Source organism: Falco cherrug (genome assembly GCF_023634085.1).
Source record: "Falco cherrug isolate bFalChe1 chromosome 11 unlocalized genomic scaffold, bFalChe1.pri SUPER_11_unloc_4, whole genome shotgun sequence".
NCBI lineage: Eukaryota > Metazoa > Chordata > Aves > Falconiformes > Falconidae > Falco > Falco cherrug.
The window spans coordinates 389,235-399,486 of NW_026599273.1; positions in this window are offsets into that span (position 1 = coordinate 389,235).

Sequence of the window (10,252 nt, forward strand, 5' to 3'; positions counted from 1 at the left end):
ACCACAGCCCACCACAGTCCATCCCAGCCCACCACAGCCTGTCCCAGCCCACCACAGCCCACCACGGCACACCACAGCCCATCCCAGCCCATCCCAGACAACCACAGCACACCACAGCCCACAACAACCCGTCCCAGCCCACCACAGCCCACCACAGCCCGTCCCAACCCGTCCCAGCCCACCACAACCCGTCCCAGCTCACCAGAGCCCGTCCCAGCGCACCACAGCCCACCACAGCCCACCACAGCCCACCACAGCACATGACAGCCCACCACAGCCCACCACAGCCCGTCCCAGCCCACCACATCCTGACACAGCCCACCACAGCCCGTCCCAGTCCACCAGAGCCCGTTAAAGCCAACCACAGCCCACTACAGCCTGTCCCAGCCCCCCACGGCCCACCACAGCCAACCACGGCCCACAACAGCCCACCACGGCCCACCACGGACTGTCCCAGCCCACCACGACCCGTCCCAGCCCACCACGGCCCACCACAGTTCACCACGGCCCATCCCAGCCCACCACGGCCCACCATAGCGCATCCCAACCACCCACAGCGCACCACAGCTTACCACAGCCCGTCCCAGGCCACCACAGCCAGTCCCAGGCGACCACCGCCCGTCCTAGCCCGTCCCAGCCCGTTTAAGCCCACCACGGCCCACCACGGCCCACCACGGCCCGCCATAGCCTGCCACAACCAGTCCCAGCCCGCCACAGCCCGTCCCAGCCTGTCCCAGCCTGTCCCAGCTCGTCCAAGCCTGTCCCAGACCCCCAGAGCCCGTCGCAGCCCACCACAGCCCGTCACAGCACACCACAGCCCGTCCCAGAACACCACAGCCCGTCCCAGCCCACCACAGCCCGTCCCAGCCCACCACAGCCCGTCCCAGCCCACCACAGACCATCCCAGCACACCACAGCCCGTCCCACCTTACCACAGCCCACCACAGCCCGTCCCGGCCCACTACAACTCGTCCCAGCCCACCACAGCCCGTCCCGGCCCACCACAGCCCATCCCAGCTCACCACAGCCCGTCCCAGCCCACCACAACCCGTCCCAGCCCACCACAGACCACCACAGCCCGTCCCAAACGACCACAACCCGTCCCAGCCCACCACAGCCCACCACAGTCCGTCCCGGCCCACTACAACTCGTCCCAGCCCACCACAGCCCACCACAGCCCGTCTAAGCCCACCACAGCCCGTCCCAGCCAACCACAGCCCGTCCCAACCCGTCTCAGCTCACCACAGCCCGTCCCACGCCACCACAGCCCACCAGAGCCCGTCCCGGACCACCATAGCCCGTCCCAGCCCACCACAGCCCGTCCCCACCCAACACAGCCCGTCACAGCCCCTCCCAGCCCGTCTCAGCCCACCACAGCCCGTCCCAGCTCTCCACAACCCACCGCAGCCCGTCCCAGCCCACCACGGCCCACGAAAGCCCACCACAGCCCACCACGGCCCACCACAAGCCGTCCTAGCCCACCACAGACCTCCAGAGCCCGTCTCAGCTCACCACAGCCTATCCCAGCCCACCACGGACCACCACAGCACACCACGGCCTACCGCAGCCTATCACAACCCGTCCCAGCCCACCACGGCCCGTCCCAGCCCACCACGGCCCGTCCCAGCCCGTCCCAGCCAACGACAGCCCGTCCCAGCCCACGACAGTCCATCCCAGCCCACCAGAGCCCACCACAGCTCGTCCCAGCCCACCACAGCCCACAAGAGCTTGTCACAGACCACCACAGCCCGTCCCAGCCCACCACAGCCCGTCCCAGCTTACCACAGCCCACCACAGCCCGTCCCAGCTTACCACAGCCCACCACAGACCGTCCCAGCCCATCACAACCCGTCCCAGCCCCTCCCAGCCCGTGTCAGCCCACCACAGCCTGTCCCAGCCTGTCCCAGCTCGTCCAAGCCTGTCCCAGACCCCCAGAGCCCGTCGCAGCCCACCACAGCCCGTCACAGCCTGTCCCAGCTCTCCACAACCCACCGCAGCCTGTCCCAGCCCACCACAGCCCGTCCCAGCCCACCACGGCCCACGAAAGCCCACCACAGCCCACCACGGCCCACCACAGCCCGTCGCAGCCCACCACAAGCCGTCCTAGCCCACCACAGACCTCCAGAGCCCGTCTCAGCTCACCACAGCCTATCCCAGCCCACCACGGCCCGTCCCAGCCCACCACGGCCCGTCCCAGCCCACCACGGCCCGTCCCAGCCCACGACAGTCCGTCCCAGCCCACCAGAGCCCACCAGAGCCCACCACAGCTCGTCCCAGCCCACCACAGCCCACAAGAGCTTGTCACAGACCACCACAGCCCGTCCCAGCCCACCACAGACCGTCCCAGCCCACCACAGCCCGTCCCAGCCCACCACAGACAGTCCCAGCTCGTTCCAGACCACCAGAACTCGTATCAGCCCATCCCAGCTCACCACAGCCCGTCTCAAGCTCTGCAGAACCCACCACAGCCCACCACAGTCCATCCCAGCCCACCACAGCCTGTCCCAGCCCACCACAGCCCACCACGGCACACCACAGCCCATCCCAGCCCATCCCAGACAACCACAGCACACCACAGCCCACAACAACCCGTCCCAGCCCACCACAGCCCACCACAGCCCGTCCCAACCCGTCCCAGCCCACCACAACCCGTCCCAGCTCACCAGAGCCCGTCCCAGCGCACCACAGCCCACCACAGCCCACCACAGCCCACCACAGCACATGACAGCCCACCACAGCCCGTCCCAGCCCACCACATCCTGACACAGCCCACCACAGCCCGTCCCAGTCCACCAGAGCCCGTTAAAGCCAACCACAGCCCACTACAGCCTGTCCCAGCCCCCCACGGCCCACCACAGCCAACCACGGCCCACAACAGCCCACCACGGCCCACCACGGACTGTCCCAGCCCACCACGACCCGTCCCAGCCCACCACGGCCCACCACAGTTCACCACGGCCCATCCCAGCCCACCACGGCCCACCATAGCGCATCCCAACCACCCACAGCGCACCACAGCCTACCACAGCCCGTCCCAGGCCACCACAGCCAGTCCCAGGCGACCACCGCCCGTCCCAGCCCGTCCCAGCCCGTTTAAGCCCACCACGGCCCACCACGGCCCACCACGGCCCGCCACGGCCCGCCATAGCCTGCCACAACCAGTCCCAGCCCGCCACAGCCCGTCCCAGCCTGTCCCAGCCTGTCCCAGCTCGTCCAAGCCTGTCCCAGACCCCCAGAGCCCGTCGCAGCCCACCACAGCCCGTCACAGCACACCACAGCCCGTCCCAGAACACCACAGCCCGTCCCAGCACACCACAGCCCGTCCCAGCCCACCACAGCCCGTCCCAGCCCACCACAGCCCGTCCCAGCCCACCACAGACCATCCCAGCACACCACAGCCCGTCCCACCTTACCACAGCCCACCACAGCCCGTCCCGGCCCACTACAACTCGTCCCAGCCCACCACAGCCCATCCCAGCTCACCACAGCCCGTCCCAGACCACCACAACCCGTCCCAGCCCACCACAGACCACCACAGCCCGTCCCAAACGACCACAGCCCGTCCCAGCCCACCACAGCCCACCACAGTCCGTCCCGGCCCACTACAACTCGTCCCAGCCCACCACAGCCCACCACAGCCCGTCTAAGCCCACCACAGCCCGTCCCAGCCAACCACAGCCCGTCCCAACCCGTCTCAGCTCACCACAGCCCGTCCCACCCCACCACAGCCCACCAGAGCCCGTCCCGGACCACCATAGCCCGTCCCAGCCCACCACAGCCCGTCCCCACCCAACACAGCCCGTCCCAGCCCCTCCCAGCCCGTCTCAGCCCACCACAGCCCGTCCCAGCTCTCCACAACCCACCGCAGCCCGTCCCAGCCCACCACGGCCCACGAAAGCCCACCACAGCCCACCACGGCCCACCACAAGCCGTCCTAGCCCACCACAGACCTCCAGAGCCCGTCTCAGCTCACCACAGCCTATCCCAGCCCACCACGGACCACCACAGCACACCACGGCCTACCGCAGCCTATCACAACCCGTCCCAGCCCACCACGGCCCGTCCCAGCCCACCACTGCCCGTCCCAGCCCACCACGGCCCGTCCCAGCCCGTCCCAGCCAACGACAGCCCGTCCCAGCCCACGACAGTCCATCCCAGCCCACCAGAGCCCACCACAGCTCGTCCCAGCCCACCACAGCCCACAAGAGCTTGTCACAGACCACCACAGCCCGTCCCAGCCCACCACAGCCCGTCCCAGCCCACCACAGCCCGTCCCAGCTTACCACAGCCCACCACAGCCCGTCCCAGCTTACCACAGCCCACCACAGACCGTCCCAGCCCATCACAACCCGTCCCAGCCCCTCCCAGCCCGTGTCAGCCCACCACAGCCTGTCCCAGCCTGTCCCAGCTCGTCCAAGCCTGTCCCAGACCCCCAGAGCCCGTCGCAGCCCACCACAGCCCGTCACAGCCTGTCCCAGCTCTCCACAACCCACCGCAGCCTGTCCCAGCCCACCACAGCCCGTCCCAGCCCACCACGGCCCACGAAAGCCCACCACAGCCCACCACGGCCCACCACAGCCCGTCGCAGCCCACCACAAGCCGTCCTAGCCCACCACAGACCTCCAGAGCCCGTCTCAGCTCACCACAGCCTATCCCAGCCCACCACGGCCCGTCCCAGCCCACCACGGCCCGTCCCAGCCCACCACGGCCCGTCCCAGCCCGTCCCAGCCCACGACAGTCCGTCCCAGCCCACCAGAGCCCACCAGAGCCCACCACAGCTCGTCCCAGCCCACCACAGCCCACAAGAGCTTGTCACAGACCACCACAGCCCGTCCCAGCCCACCACAGCCCACTACGGCCCACCACAGCCCGTCCCAGCCCACCACGGCCCGTCTCAGCCCACCACGGCCCGTCTCAGCTCACCACAACCCGTCCCAGATGACCACAGCCCGTCCCAGCCCACCACAGCCCACCACAGCGTGTCCCAGCCCACCACAGCCCGTCCCAGCCCACCACAGCCCTTCCCAGCCCACCACAGCCCGTCCCAGCCTGTTTCAGCCCACCACGGCTAACCACGGCCTGTCCCGGCCCACCACGGCCAACCACGGTCCACCATGGCCCACCAGAGCACACCACGGCCCACCACGGCCCTTCCCAGTCCACCACAGCCCACCACAGCCTTTCCCAGCCCACCACGGCCCGTCCCAGCCCACCACGGCCCGTCGCAGCCCACCACGGCCCACCCCAGCCCACCACGGCCCGTCCCAGCCCACCACGGCCCATCACAGCCCACCACGGCCCATCACAGCCCGTCCTAGCCCAGCACGGCCCGTCCCAGCCCACCACGGACCACCACGGCCCATCTCAGCCCACCACAGCCTGTCCAAGCCCAGCACAGCCCTCCACAACCCTCCACAGCCCGTCCCAACCCTCCACAGCTCATCCCAGCCTACCACAGCCCGTCGCAGCCCAACACAGCTTATCCCAGCCCACCGCAGCCCGTCCCAGCCCACCGCAGCCCGTCCTAGCCCACCGAAACCCGTCCCAGCCCACCGCAACCCGTCCCAGCCCACCACAGCCCACCACAGGTCACCACAGCCCACCACAGGTCACCACAGCCCACCACCGGTCACCACAGCCCACCACCGGTCACCACAGCCTGTTTCAGCCCACCACGGCAAACCACGGCCCGTCCCAGCCCACCACGGCCCGCCATGGCCCACCACAGCTCGTCCCAGATAAACACGGCGCACCACAGCCCACCACGGCCCGTCCCGGCCCACCACAGCCCGTCCCAGCACACCACAGCCCACCACAGCCCATCACAGCCCACCACAGCCCGTCCCAGCTTACCACAGCCCACCACAGACCATCCCAGCCCACCACAGCCCGTCCCAGCCCACCACAGCCCGTCCCAGCCCTCCACTGCCCGTCCCAGCCCACCACTGCCCGTCCCAGCCCGTCCCAGCCCGTCCCAACCCACCAAAGCCCGTCCCAGCTTACCACAGCCCACCACAGCCTGTCCCAGCTTACCACAGCCCACCACAGCCCATCCCGGCCCACCACAGCCCGTCCCAGCTTACCACAGCCCACCACAGACCGTCCCAGCACACCACAGCCCGTCCCACCTTACCACAGCCCACCGCAGCCCGTCCCGGCCCACTACAACACGTCCCAGCCCACCATAGCCCGTCCCGGCCCACCACAGCCCGTCCCAGCTCACCACAGCCCGTCCCAGCCAACCACAGCCCGTCCCAGCCCGTCTCAGCTCACCACAGCCCGTCCCGGACCACCACAGCCCGTCCCAGCCCACCACAGCCCGTCCCCACCCAACACAGCCCGTCCCAGCCCCTCCCAGCCCGTGTCAGCCCACCACAGCCTGTCCCAGCCTCTCCCAGCTCGTCCAAGCCTGTCCCAGAATCCCAGAGCCCGTCGCAGCCCACCACAGCCCGTCACAGCCCGTCCCAGCTCTCCACAACCCACCGCAGCCCGTCCCAGCCCACCACAGCCCGTCCCAGCCCACCACGGCCCACGAAAGCCCACCACAGCCCACCACGGCCCACCACAGCCCATCCCAGCCCACCACAAGCCGTCCTAGCCCACCACAGACCTCCAGAGCCCGTCTCAGCTCACCACAGCCTATCCCAGCCCACCACGGCCCACCACAGCACACCACGGCCCACCGCAGCCTATCCCAACCCGTCCCAGCCCACCACGGCCCGTCCCAGCCCGTCCCAGCCCACGACAGCCCGTCCCAGCCCACGACAGTCCGTCCCAGCCCACCAGAGCCCACCAGAGACCACAAAGCTCGTCCCAGCCCACCACAGCCCACAAGAGCTTGTCACAGACCACCACAGCCCGTCCCAGCCCACCACAGCCCACCACCGGTCCACCACAGCCCGTCCCAGCCCACCACAGCCCGTCCCAGCCCACCACAGCCCGTCCCAGCCCACCACAGCCCGTCCCAGCCCACCACAGCCCACCAGAGGCCATCACAACCCACCACAGCCCGTCCCAGCTTACCACAGCCCACCACAGACCGTCCCAGCCCACCACAGCCCGTCCCAGCCCCTCCCAGCCCGTCTCAGCCCACTACAGCCTGTCCCAGCTCGTCCAAGCTTGTCCCAGTCCCCCAGAGCCCGTCGCAGCCCACCACAGCCCGTCACAGCCCGTCCCAGCTCTCCACAACCCACCGCAGCCCGTCCCAGCCCACCACAGCCCGTCCCAGCCCAACACGGCCCACGAAAGCCCACCACAGCCCACCACGGCCCACCACACCGAGTCCCAGCCCACCACAAGCCGTCCTAGCCCACCACAGACCTCCAGAGCCCATCTCAGCTCACCACAGCCTATCCCAGCTCACCAGGGCCCACCACAGCACACCACGGCCCACCGCAGCCTATCCCAACCCGTCCCAGCCCACCACGGCCCGTCCCAGCCAACCACGGCCCGTCCCAGCCCACCACGGCCCGTCCCAGCCCGTCCCAGCCCACGACAGCCCGTCCCAGCCCACCAGAGCCCACCAGAGCCCACCACAGCTCGTCCCAGCCCACCACAGCCCACAAGAGCTTGTCACAGCCCACCACAGCCCGTCCCAGCCAACCACAGCCCACTACGGCCCACCACAGCCCGTCCCAGCCCACCACAGCCCACCACAGCCCGTCCCAGCCCACCACAGCCTGTCCCAGCCCACCACAGCCCGTCCCAGCCCAACACGGCCCACGAAAGCCCACCACAGCCCACCACGGCCCACCACAGCCCATCCCAGCCCACCACAAGCCGTCCTAGCCCACCACAGACCTCCAGAGCCCGTCTCAGCTCACCACAGCCTATCCCAGCCCACCACGGCCCGTCCCAGCCCACCACGGCCCGTCCCAGCCCACCACGGCCCGTCCCAGCCCGTCCCAGCCCACGACAGTCCGTCCCAGCCCACCAGAGCCCACCAGAGCCCACCACAGCTCGTCCCAGCCCACCACAGCCCACAAGAGCTTGTCACAGACCACCACAGCCCGTCCCAGCCCACCACAGCCCACTACGGCCCACCACAGCCCGTCCCAGCCCACCACGGCCCGTCTCAGCCCACCACGGCCCGTCTCAGCTCACCACAACCCGTCCCAGGTGACCACAGCCCGTCCCAGCCCACCACAGCCCACCACAGCGTGTCCCAGCCCACCACAGCCCGTCCCAGCCCACCACAGCCCTTCCCAGCCCACCACAGCCTGTCCCAGCCTGTTTCAGCCCACCACGGCCAACCACGGTCCACCATGGCCCACCAGAGCACACCACGGCCCACCACGGCCCTTCCCAGTCCACCACAGCCCACCACAGCCTTTCCCAGCCCACCACGGCCCGTCCCAGCCCACCACGGCCCGTCGCAGCCCACCACGGCCCACCCCAGCCCGTCCCAGCCCACCACGGCCCATCACAGCCCACCACGGCCCATCACAGCCCGTCCTAGCCCAGCACGGCCCGTCCCAGCCCACCACGGACCACCACGGCCCATCTCAGCCCACCACAGCCTGTCCAAGCCCAGCACAGCCCTCCACAACCCTCCACAGCCCGTCCCAACCCTCCACAGCTCATCCCAGCCTACCACAGCCCGTCGCAGCCCAACACAGCTTATCCCAGCCCACCGCAGCCCGTCCCAGCCCACCGCAGCCCGTCCTAGCCCACCGATACCCGTCCCAGCCCACCGCAACCCGTCCCAGCCCACCACAGCCCACCACAGGTCACCACAGCCCACCACAGGTCACCACAGCCCACCACCGGTCACCACAGCCCACCACCGGTCACCACAGCCTGTTTCAGCCCACCACGGCAAACCACGGCCCGTCCCAGCCCACCACGGCCCGCCATGGCCCACCACAGCTCGTCCCAGATAAACACGGCGCACCACAGCCCACCACGGCCCGTCCCGGCCCACCACAGCCCGTCCCAGCACACCACAGCCCACCACAGCCCATCACAGCCCACCACAGCCCGTCCCAGCTTACCACAGCCCACCACAGACCATCCCAGCCCACCACAGCCCGTCCCAGCCCACCACAGCCCGTCCCAGCCCACCACAGCCCGTCCCAGCCCTCCACTGCCCGTCCCAGCCCACCACTGCCCGTCCCAGCCCGTCCCAGCCCGTCCCAACCCACCAAAGCCCTTCCCAGCACACCACAGCCCACCACAGCCTGTCCCAGCTTACCACAGCCCACCACAGCCCGTCCCGGCCCACCACAGCCCGTCCCAGCTTACCACAGCCCACCACAGACCGTCCCAGCACACCACAGCCCGTCCCACCTTACCACAGCCCACCACAGCCCGTCCCGGCCCACTACAACACGTCCCAGCCCACCACAGCCCGTCCCGGCCCACCACAGCCCGTCCCAGCTCACCACAGCCCGTCCCAGCCAACCACAGCCCGTCCCAGCCCGTCTCAGCTCACCACAGCCCGTCCCACCCCACCACAGCCCACCAGAGCCCGTCCCGGACCACCACAGCCCGTCCCAGCCCACCACAGCCCGTCCCCACCCAACACAGCCCGTCCCAGCCCCTCCCAGCCCGTGTCAGCCCACCACAGCCTGTCCCAGCCTCTCCCAGCTCGTCCAAGCCTGTCCCAGACCCCCAGAGCCCGTCGCAGCCCACCACAGCCCGTCACAGCCCGTCCCAGCTCGCCACAACCCACCGCAGCCCGTCCCAGCCCACCACAGCCCGTCCCAGCCCACCACGGCCCACGAAAGCCCACCACAGCCCACCACGGCCCACCACAGCCCATCCCAGCCCACCACAAGCCGTCCTAGCCCACCACAGACCTCCAGAGCCCGTCTCAGCTCACCACAGCCTATCCCAGCCCACCACGGCCCACCACAGCACACCACGGCCCACCGCAGCCTATCCCAACCCATCCCAGCCCACCACGGCCCGTCCCAGCCCGTCCCAGCCCACGACAGCCCGTCCCAGCCCACGACAGTCCGTCCCAGCCCACCAGAGCCCACCAGAGACCACAAAGCTCGTCCCAGCCCACCACAGCCCACAAGAGCTTGTCACAGACCACCACAGCCCGTCCCAGCCCACCACAGCCCACCACCGGTCCACCACAGCCCGTCCCAGCCCACCACAGCCCGTCCCAGCCCACCACAGCCCGTCCCAGCCCACCACAGCCCGTCCGAGCACACCACAGCCCACCACAGCCCGTCCCAGCTTACCACAGCCCACCACAGACCGTCCCAGCCCACCACAGCCCGTCCCAGCCCCTCCCAGCCCG